Source organism: Camelus dromedarius, chromosome 17 (assembly GCF_036321535.1).
Source record: "Camelus dromedarius isolate mCamDro1 chromosome 17, mCamDro1.pat, whole genome shotgun sequence".
In the NCBI taxonomy this organism is placed as follows: Eukaryota; Metazoa; Chordata; class Mammalia; order Artiodactyla; family Camelidae; genus Camelus; species Camelus dromedarius.
The window spans coordinates 46,117,283-46,127,692 of record NC_087452.1 but is presented as its reverse complement, the minus strand read 5'-3'; positions in this window follow the sequence as shown (position 1 = coordinate 46,127,692).

Below are 10,410 nucleotides of genomic sequence, written 5' to 3'. Positions count from 1 at the left end.
CTAGCTTTCTCTTCCTGAGGGACAAAAAACAATCTTGGTGACATCACTGAGTTGGAAAAAACATGTCTTCCAGTACCATTTTTTAAATGTCTAGGGTGAAATCTGCCTATTAAATTCCACAGTCTAGAAGGTTATTTCAGAGTATGAAATATCAGCAGACACTTTTCCTGGCTAATTCCGCAATAAATAGGACTCTGTATTTTCCCTTTTTTCTTCTTGCTGAGTCTGTTCATCTTTACATGATACAGAGGAGAGTTATAACTTTATTATATTTCCTTGTTAAACTTTATCCTTATTTCTCATTCTCAATTTCATTCCTATAATCACTGACTTTTATTCTATAAAAATTTGTTTTTTAATTAGCAAGATAGAGATCACTGTAATATAAAATACGTGCCAACATAGAACTAGGTTTGGCCTCCTCGTGGGTGGATGCCAAGCGTGGAGAAGACAATTTGCTCCTAGTTCAAGGGATCTCATCCCAGAAACAGGAGCCTCCTTTTTCACGGGAAGCAGCAGTCCTGAAATACTGAATTCTGGCAATGCATTTCCCCTTCCCCCCACGAATTTTAACATCCATGAAATGAAGGTATGTCATAATTATCACAGTTTCATTGGCTTTTTTCTTTCATAGCAGTACATAAAATAATGGGACACCTTAAAACTGTCTTGGTTCGGGTGAAATGTGTCACTCCACACCAGACTTCACAGTAAATGCAAGCATGTGAACGCAAAGAGAAAACCTGAATTTCCACTCTGTTGTAGCCCCTTTTGGACACTTCCAAAAGCAAACAGCTACACCCAAAACTTGGCGTGCTGTTTTGCAGCTCATTGTCTGCAGATACGACCTCTCACCTGCTGCAGTTTCAGGCATGCTGACCATCCTTAGAATGAGCCCTGAAAGAGATGCGTGCTAGGTATGAAGGTGGTCCTTTATGGTGATAAATACTGCAGTTCCCCAGCTGGCATTTGGTTGGGTTCCTCCGACACATTTCCATTTCACAGAAACTGCTGTTGGGTTTTTAATGCTTATCTAAGGGCTCCAAGACAGAAGTGTAAGAATTCTCAGACTTCAGTGAAAATGATCTTCAGCATTTGTTAAATGTGTTAATCCAGAGCCCCACCCCACTGGCTCTCTTCTTCCCACTATCTGTCTCCTGCCCTCCATGTGAACACCTTGCATCCCAAGACCTGGGGCATATGGTCTGGCTTCCAAACATGCTCCTTCAGTAAAAAGGAACTGAGGCCTATAATCGTTTACCTAAAAAGTGAAGGGTCAAGGACATTTGGGTCGATCAACACTGATTTATCTGCCGAATAATTTTCATTTCAACAGCCACGTGGAATCCGCCTCTTACAGGAAACGTGGGACGCCCGCCCAGGTCAACACTGTGCCTGTCCTCTGCCCCCTGCCTCCTCTCCGTTTAACAGATGGTACAGACAGTGGGCGTCCCAGACTGAATAGTGGCTCCCAAGATGCCCACATCCTAGTCCCTAGATGGTGACTTTGTTACCAACCAAGATCAAAGGTGTGATTAGGATCTTGAAAAGGGGAGAGTAGCCTGGGTTATCCAGGTGAGCCCAATGTAAGCTGAGGGGCCTTATGAGAGGGAGGGAGGGAGATGGCTCAGAGTCAGAGGGAGAAGGGGTGGGTGCTGTGCCCCAGGGTTTGAAGATGGAAGGAGGAATACTAGAAGCTAGAAAAGGCAAGAAAATGAATTTTCCCCCCGAACCTCTGTAAGGAACCAAGGTTGCTGACATCTTGGTTTTAGACCATCCAAGCCTGCAAGATAACACACATGTGCTGTTTAAACCACTGAGGTTGTGATACTTTTAGCAGCCATGGACAATGAATGCAGTGGGGTTTTAAATGATCCTTCTCACTACAGAGCTTAGAATTCTCTGAACAAACAGAGGCAGGAGGCCTTACAGGGAGCCTGAGAACCAGGACACTGATTGTTCCTGTTTCTCAAAAGCAGATGGGATTAATCAACTGTGACTTTGATTCTTAACAAATGCCAAGGCCTCTGGGCTCCACCGGGGAGATCAGCTGCGTTGTGCACCCAAACAGAAGCGACCCCACGGGCCTGCCAGACTCCTCTTAAAATTCATTTGTGTGTGAAAGCATGCTTGCTTGATCCTGGGAAAGGTGTACGTTTCTGGTAGCATTGAGAGGAAAGCTTATCCACCAGTGTCTCTGAGAAGAGAAAAGAAGGTGTGCCCCGATACTCACTACTGTATATAAATTAGATAAACAGCAAGGTCCTCCTGTAGAGCATGGGGAACCATGTTCAATATCTTGTAATGGCCTATAGTGGAAAAGAATGTGAAAAGGAATATAGGTATGTATATCTGAATCACTCTGCTGTACACCAGAAATTAACACATTGTAAATCGACTATACTCCAAAAAAAAAAAAAAAAAGAGGTGTGCCCCTTAATCTCTGCCCTACAAGAATGAGAGATACTGATCAGTCTCCCAGGGGCTCTGAAAGGGATGCTTTCTGGACTGCAGGCCCTGCCCTTTGTGATCCATGCATTGTCCTCTCTCTTGCCCTTTTCCCCTTTCCTTGACTCATCCACCCTGTAAGGTCATCCTCCACCAATTCTGAAGCTTTGGACTCCTTTGGATGACTTTACCACCAGGAAGAGGATGGAGACGTTGGGGCGAGGTGCCAGCCGGCGTCTGCTGTCTCTCAGCCCCACCACCCCCTCTCCAGCTGCTTCAGTACTGCCAGGGCTCAGGGCCTGCAGACTACACCTCCCAGACCCACGTTCCACTTGGCTTTCTGTCTGACACTACCAATGGGAGACACGGACAGAAGTTCAGGAGAAGCCTTTTTCCTGTAATTTCGGTTGTGCTTCTGCAGAGGCTGTGGGAGAAGTGAGCAAGGGCACGCTCCTGGGTTTCTGCCAGCGTGGCCCCGACAGTAACTCGTGGTGAGCTCTGAGCAGCATTTTTCCCCTCTTCACTCTTTCCAGTCTGGAGGTGGCAGCCACGTCCTTCCTTCAGGAAATCTTCCCTCCCACTTCTCCCCCAGCTCTCCCAACCCCTGACAACCAACTCCCTCTTTCAAAATCTAGATCGTTTATATTCCCAATTAGGTGTGAAAAACCCGCATCTTTCACTTTCATTAGCAAGGGACAGAGTCAGTGAAACCCTGTACCTTCCTTCAATATCTTGGGTTTTTCAGATTCCATTTTGTTGGGATCAAAAGAATCAAAGTAGAGACTTGCCCAGAAAGAGGAGGCGGCTTAAACTGGGCATGTGTGACAAACAAACCAGGTTAGAAGCCAATGTTTTTTCTTCAATACTGTTTTTTTTTTTAAATATATTTTTATTGAAGTACAGTCAGTTTACAATGTTGTGTCAGTTTCTGGTGTACAGCATAAAACTTCTGTCATACAGGAAAATACATACATTCATTCTCATATTCTTCACCATAAGTTACTACAAGATACTGAATATGGTTCCCTGTGCTATACAGAAGAAACTTCTTGTTTATATATTTTATATACAGTAGTTAATATCTGAAAATCTCAAACTCCCAATTTACTCCTTCCCACCCCCTTTCCCGCTCTGGTAACCATAAGTTTGTTTTTTATGTCTGTGAGTCTGTTTCTGTTTTGTAAATTAGTTCATTTGTCTTATTTTTTTTCCCAGATTCCACATACAAGTGATATCATATGGTATTTTTTTTTCTTTTTCTGGCTTACTTCACTTAGAATGACAATCTCCAGGCCCATCCATGTTGCTGAAAATGGCATGATTTTATTATTTTTTATGGCTGAGTAGTATTCCATTATATAAATATACCACAGCTTCTTTATCCAGTCATCTGTCGATGGACATTTAGATTGTTTCCATGTCTTGACTATTGTAAATACTGCTGCTATGAACATTGGGGTGCATGTATCTTTTTGAATTAAAGTTCCTTCTGGATGTATGCCCACGAGTAGATTGCTAGATCATATGGTAAGTCTATTTTTTAGTTTTTTGAGGAATCTCCATCCTGTTTTCCATAGTGGCTACACCAAACTGCATTCCCACCAGCAGTGTAGGAGGGTTCCCTTTTCTCCACACCCTCTCCAGCATTTATCGTTTGTGGACTTTTGAATGATGGCGATTCCAACTGGTGTGAGGTGATACCTCATTGTATTCTTTGATACTCTTAGTCTTCGTTTGGTTTGGTTTAACTGCACAGACCCTCCGGGGGTCACTCCAGCCCGGCCCCCAGGGGACTATCTGGAGTGTGAGCTGCCTCACCTGCAGGGAAGATTAAACCCATCAGTTCTCTTCAAGGGTTATAAACTCCCAGGCAACTTTAACTGACTCTCCAACAGGCTTCTGAAGAAGAGTTGCGGGTGTGAGCCTTTAGAACAAAAATGCCCTGAAGTTGAGGAAAGGCAGAGAGAAAAGTTTTGGAAACTGGTTCTCTGATTACAATTCTTACTGGATCCGACTGTGACACGACCTTCAGAAAGGGATGGCCGGTACTTCACTTCTGCCTCCTGTATTTTATGCAGTCTCTCTTTGGCGAGCTCTAACCAATGAAGCAGAGAGGGAAAGGATTCTAGGAAATTTACCCAGCTAAACCGCACTGATAGTAGAACAATCCAGACATGGAGGCCTAGCTTTTTGTTTTTGATTTTTGTAGTTATCACCGGAATTATACATGATTTTACTTTTGTCTTTTTGCTTGGTTGTGTTTTTTCAATTTCTTTGCACTGAACACTTGTAATAAGGAAAACCTTAATTTAAAAAAATTTTTTTAATTTCTTTACTTTGTTTTGGGGGGGTTATTTATTTATTTTTAATGGAGGTACTGAGGATTGAACCCAGGACCTCATGCATGCCAAGCACACACTCTACCACTGAGTTATACCCTCCCCATTGTTTAATTTTTAAATTTTTAATTAAAAAAATTTTTTACTATTTCATAAATTTATATTGGTTTTTCTTTGGTGTTTTAGAAAATTTATTTAATTTGAATGTTCTCTTTTTATTGAAGTATAGTCAGTTACAGTGCATCAATTTCTGGAGTACAGCATAATGTCCCAGTCATACATATCTATATTCGTTTTTCATATACTTTTTCATTAAAGGTTATTCCAAGATATTGAATATAGTTCCCTGTGCTACACAGAAGAAATTTGTTTTTTATCTATTTTTATATATAGTAGTTAATATTTGCAAATCTCAAACTCCCAAATTTATCCCTTCCCACCCCGTTTCCCCTGGTAACCATAGGACGATTGACTATGTCTAAAATCTAACTGCACATCAGCTTAGTTAAGTTGTGGGATCATGCACTGGAGTAATAAGAATAGCCCTCCTTTAAGGCCTAACCATTGGGAAACTCCAAAGAAGATATTGTTACCCCACAGATAAGGAAATGGGGGCTTTGGTTACACACCTGACATCTGATGGTTGTAGGATTCAAATAGAAGTTCTGGCTTTTTCCATGATGCTATAGGTAGTAGCCAAAGCTGTAATCACAGGGGATTGTGCCAAAGACCAGGGTCAGTGAGGGCAGCTCTGGGTCCAAAGGCTGTGGTAAACTCAGGGGTAGTGTCAGCAGATGCGGGCCCCAGGGATGTTCTAAACCAGGAGCTGAGGCAAAGAAACCTGCAGGGGAGAATTAAAATCAAGGTGGTGTTCCTGCATCGCAAGACTCAACATAGCAAAGATGTCAGTTTCCCCTGAATTGATTTATAGGTTTAATGTAAATCTTATTAACATCCCAGTGTGGTTTTTAATAGACATAGACAAGCTTATTCAAAAATTCACGTGGGAACACACAGGATTTAAAATAACTAAAATATTTTGGAAATAAAAGAGAATAAAGTGGGAGTAATCATGTTGCCTGATGTTAAGACTTATTACATAGCTGCCATCATCAGACAGCATGGCGAATGCAGCAGAATAGGGAGAACCTAGTTATAGACCCACACGTATGTGCCTTGCTGATTTTTCCTTTTTTAAAATTGTTTTATAATTCTTATTTTTTTACTGAAGTGTTGCTGATTTACCATGTTAGTTTCATGTGTACAGCAAAGTGATTCAGTTACCTATACATACATATAGACATTTTTTTTTTCAGATTCTTTTCCATTACAGTTCATTACAAGAAACTCAATATAGTTCCCTGTGCTGTATAGTAGGTCCTTGTTGCCTAATTGACTTTTGACAAAGTTGCAAAAGCAATCCAACTTGGCAAAAAAAAGCCTCTTCACAAATGGTACCACCACAACTGGGCAAAACCAAGCAACCAACCAACCCCCAACCTAAACCTCCTTTGTTGCAGAAAAGTGTGTTACAGCTCAGTTGTGACAGCAACCTGGATCCAGGCGAGAGACAAAGCAGCACTCCTAGACTTGGAGAACTCAGGTTTATTATGGCAGCAGGCCCAGAACAGTTAACACTTCAAGCTCTCGACCCGGTCTGTAGGTTTACACAGGCCTTTTATAGGCTGCCAGTTTTACACTTTGCAACATCATCTGCAAATAAAGTACAATGGAAGTTGACCAACCAGGAACAAGGTTTGTAGAAATAGACCAATCAGGAGTGAGCTCCATGCAAATGAAGTACTACAAATGGGCCAATCAGAAGTTAGAGAGATAGACCAATCAGAAGTGAGAGTAATAACCAATCAGGAATAAAGGAAATAACCAATCAGAAGTGAGCTCAGGGAACCAATAGAATTCTAGGTGTAAGTTAGCCACTTTAGAGGCAAAACGTGAGATAAAGTCTCTGGGCCAGGGAACCGGCTGGTGCTAGGAGGAGAGCAGCAGCCCTGCTTAGGGGTCCTGCCGGTCCTTCTATGGGGCTTCCCGCCTCACTATCTTATACAAAAATTAGCTCAAAGTGTGTCACAGACTCAAATGTAAAACTAACATTTCTAGAAAAAAAAAGCATAGGAGGAAACGTTTAGGACTGGGGCTCATAAAGAGTTCTTTGGGCGCCAAGGAGGGACTGGTCACCAAAACACAATCCACAAAAGGAAAAATGGATAAATTGGACACCATTAAAATGAAAGACTTTTGCTCCATTAAGAGGCTATGTGAAGACAAGTATTTACAAGCCACGTATCTGGCAAAGAATTTGTATGTAAAATACAGAAAGAACTCTTAAAACTCAACAGTAAAAATTAAACAAACAATCCAATTAGAGAATGAGCAGCAGATGTGAACAGACATTTTGCTGAAGAGACTCTACAGATGGCAAGTGAGCGTATGAAAAGATATTAAATATCATTAGCTATAAGGGAAATGCAAATCCACCGTGAAATATAACAACTACACACCTATCAGAGTGATAAAAATAAAAACAATAGTAATAGCAGCAAATGCTGGCAAGGGTGTGGAGAAACTGGATCACTTATGTATCTGGGGAAGTATAAAAACGGGTACAGCCACTCTAGAAAAAAACTTGGCAATTTTTTATAAAACTACACCTACGCTGACTCTGCAACCCAGAAGTGCATTCCTGGGCATTCATCCCAGAGAAGTGAAAACTGATATTCACAAAAAACCTATGCGTGAATGTTCACAGCAGCTTTATTTTCTATAGCCCCAAACTGAAAACAATCCAAAAGTGCATCCGCGGGTGAATGGGTAAATGCACCATGGCACTTCTGCACCTTGGATGCTACTCAGCAATGAAAGGGAACCAACTGTGGTTACACACATCTCAGATGGTTCGCAAGTGAATTCTGCTGGGTGAAAAGAGTCAGTCTCAAGGCTGCACTACAAGATTTCCTTTACAAGACATTCTTTTTTAAAAACGTTTTTGAAGTATAGTCAGTTTACAACGTTGTGTCAATTGCTGGTGTACAGCATAATACTTCAGTCATACATATGCATACATATATTCCTTTTCATACTCTTTTTCGTTATATGTTACTACAAGATATTGAATATAGTTCCCTGTGCTCTACAGTATAAACTTGTTGTCTATCTACTTTATATATATTAGTATCTGCAAATCTTGAACTCCCAATTTATCCCTTCCCACCTCCTTCCCCCATAACCTTTTGGTAACCGTAAGTTTGTTTTCTATGTCTGTGAGTCTGTTTCTGTTTTGTAAATAAGTTCATTTGTCTTTTTTTTTTTTTTTTTTTTTTTTTAGATTCCACATATAAGTGATACCATTTGGTATTTTTCTTTCTCTTTCTGGCTTACTTCACTTAGAATGACAATCTCCAGGTCCATCCATGTTTCTGCAAATGGCATTATTTTATTCTTTTCTATGGCTGAGTAGTATTCCATTGTATAAATATACCACAGCTTCTTTATCCAGTCGTCTGTCGATGGACATTTAGGTTGCTTCCATGTCTTGGCCATTGTACATAGTGTTGCTATGAACATTGGGGTGTAGGTATCTTTTCGAATGAAAGTTCCCTCTGGATATATGCCCAGGAGTGGGATTGCTCTATCACAGAGTAAGTCTATTTTTAGTTTTCTGAGGAATCTCCATACTGTTTTCCATAACGGCTGCACCGAAATACATTCCCACCAGCAGTGTAGGAGGGTTCCCTTTTCTCCACACCCTCTCCAGCATTTATCATTTGTGGTCTTTTGAATGATGGCCATTCTGACTGGTGTGAGGTGATGCCTCACTGTAGTTTTGATTTGCATTTCTCTGATAATTAGCGATGTTGAGCATTTTTTTCATGTGCCTATTAGCCATTTGTATGTCTTTAGTGGCGAATTGCTTGTTTAGGTCTTCTGCTCATTTTGGATTGGGTTGTTTACTTTTTTATTTATTACTTACTTTTATATTATTAAGATGTATGAGCTGTTTATTCTGGAAATTAAGCCCTTGTCAGTCTCATCTTTTGCAAATATTTTCTCCCATTTCACAGGTTGTCTTTTTGTTTTACTTATGGTTTCCTTTGCTGTGCAAAAGCTTATTAGCTTAATTTGGTCCCTTGTGTTTATTTTTACTTTTATTTCTATTGCCTGGGTAGACATTGGTGTGATTTATGTCAGAGAATGTTTTGCCTATATTTTCTTCTAGGAGGTTTATAGTGTCTTGTCTTATGTTTAAGTCTTTAAGCCATTTTGAGTTTATTTTTGTGTGTGGAGTGAGGGAGTGTTCTAGCTTCATTGATTTACATGCTGCTGTCCAGTTTTCCCAACACCATTTGCTGAAAAGCCTGTCTTTTCTCCATTGTATATTCTTGCCTCCTTTGTTGAAGATTAACTGACCAGTCTGTGGGTTTATTTCTGGGCTCTCTATTCTGTTCCATTGATCCATATGTCTGTTTTTGTACCAGTACCATGCTGTTTTTACAAAATACTCTTGAAATGAAAAAAATCCTAGAGCTAGAGACCAGGTTAGTGGTTGCCAGAGGGCAGGAGGGAGAGCGTTGGCTGTGGCTATAAAAGGGTAGCATGAGAAATCGTATGGTGGAACTTCTGTATCTTGACTATGTTTCTGGCTGCACAAGTCTACATATATGAAAATTGCACAGAATCAAATACATGTACTTGTACACCCACACTGAGAATGTGTAAAACTGGTGAAGTCTGCGTGGGTTTGGTAGAGTATATCAATGTCAGATTCCTGGTTGTGATATTTACTATAGTTATGCAACCTGTTACCACTGTGGGGAGTGAGTTAAGGCTATACGGGATATCTCTTTAATATAATTTCTTACATGTGAACCTATAATTACCTCAAATCATAGCATTGAAAATTCAAGTGAGCAACTTCTGCAATCCAGAGAGGACCCTAGTCAGTAGCTGGTGTAAAGCCAGCTGTCACCTATTCCCCAGCATAGGAAAGGCCAGCTCCACCGGCCTTAAGTCCCATGTTCTCTCCATGTGACGCTGTCTCTAAGTGACCTCCAGCTCCTGCATCCTAAGGACTGGACCACAGTATCTGACACATTGGGTCCGTGAAGGCTTCCTGGATGAATGGGCTTTTTTTCCGATGTCCATTTTCTTTGAGGTCCCTCCAATGCCTTTACTCTGTTACAAGTATTTTTCACTACTATTGCCTTATTATCACTATTATTTTAACATGAATAAACTATAAAGCCAGATCTCAAACGGAGGGAAAAGGGGAGTGCAACTTGCCAATGAATTAACAGCTGAATTCCCAGCATTCCTAGCTAATAGTTCAAAGACCAGACCCAAAGTTGGCAGTATAAACAGAGGAGAATAATGACGAAGAAAGCAGTGACCATAACATGGGTAGAGCATGTCCTAGAACAGAATTCTGGGCACCTCTTCGTTGGAGCAGAACAAAAAGTTTTATTTTCGTTTATTTACTTTCCAAAACAGAATGAAGACTTCTGAGGTCAGGACGATATAATTTCTCTGAGTCACTATGGTAAAACAAAACTTGGCAATTGTTTGGCATAAAAGTTCAAGGACTTCTTTTCCCATTTGTAATTCAGAA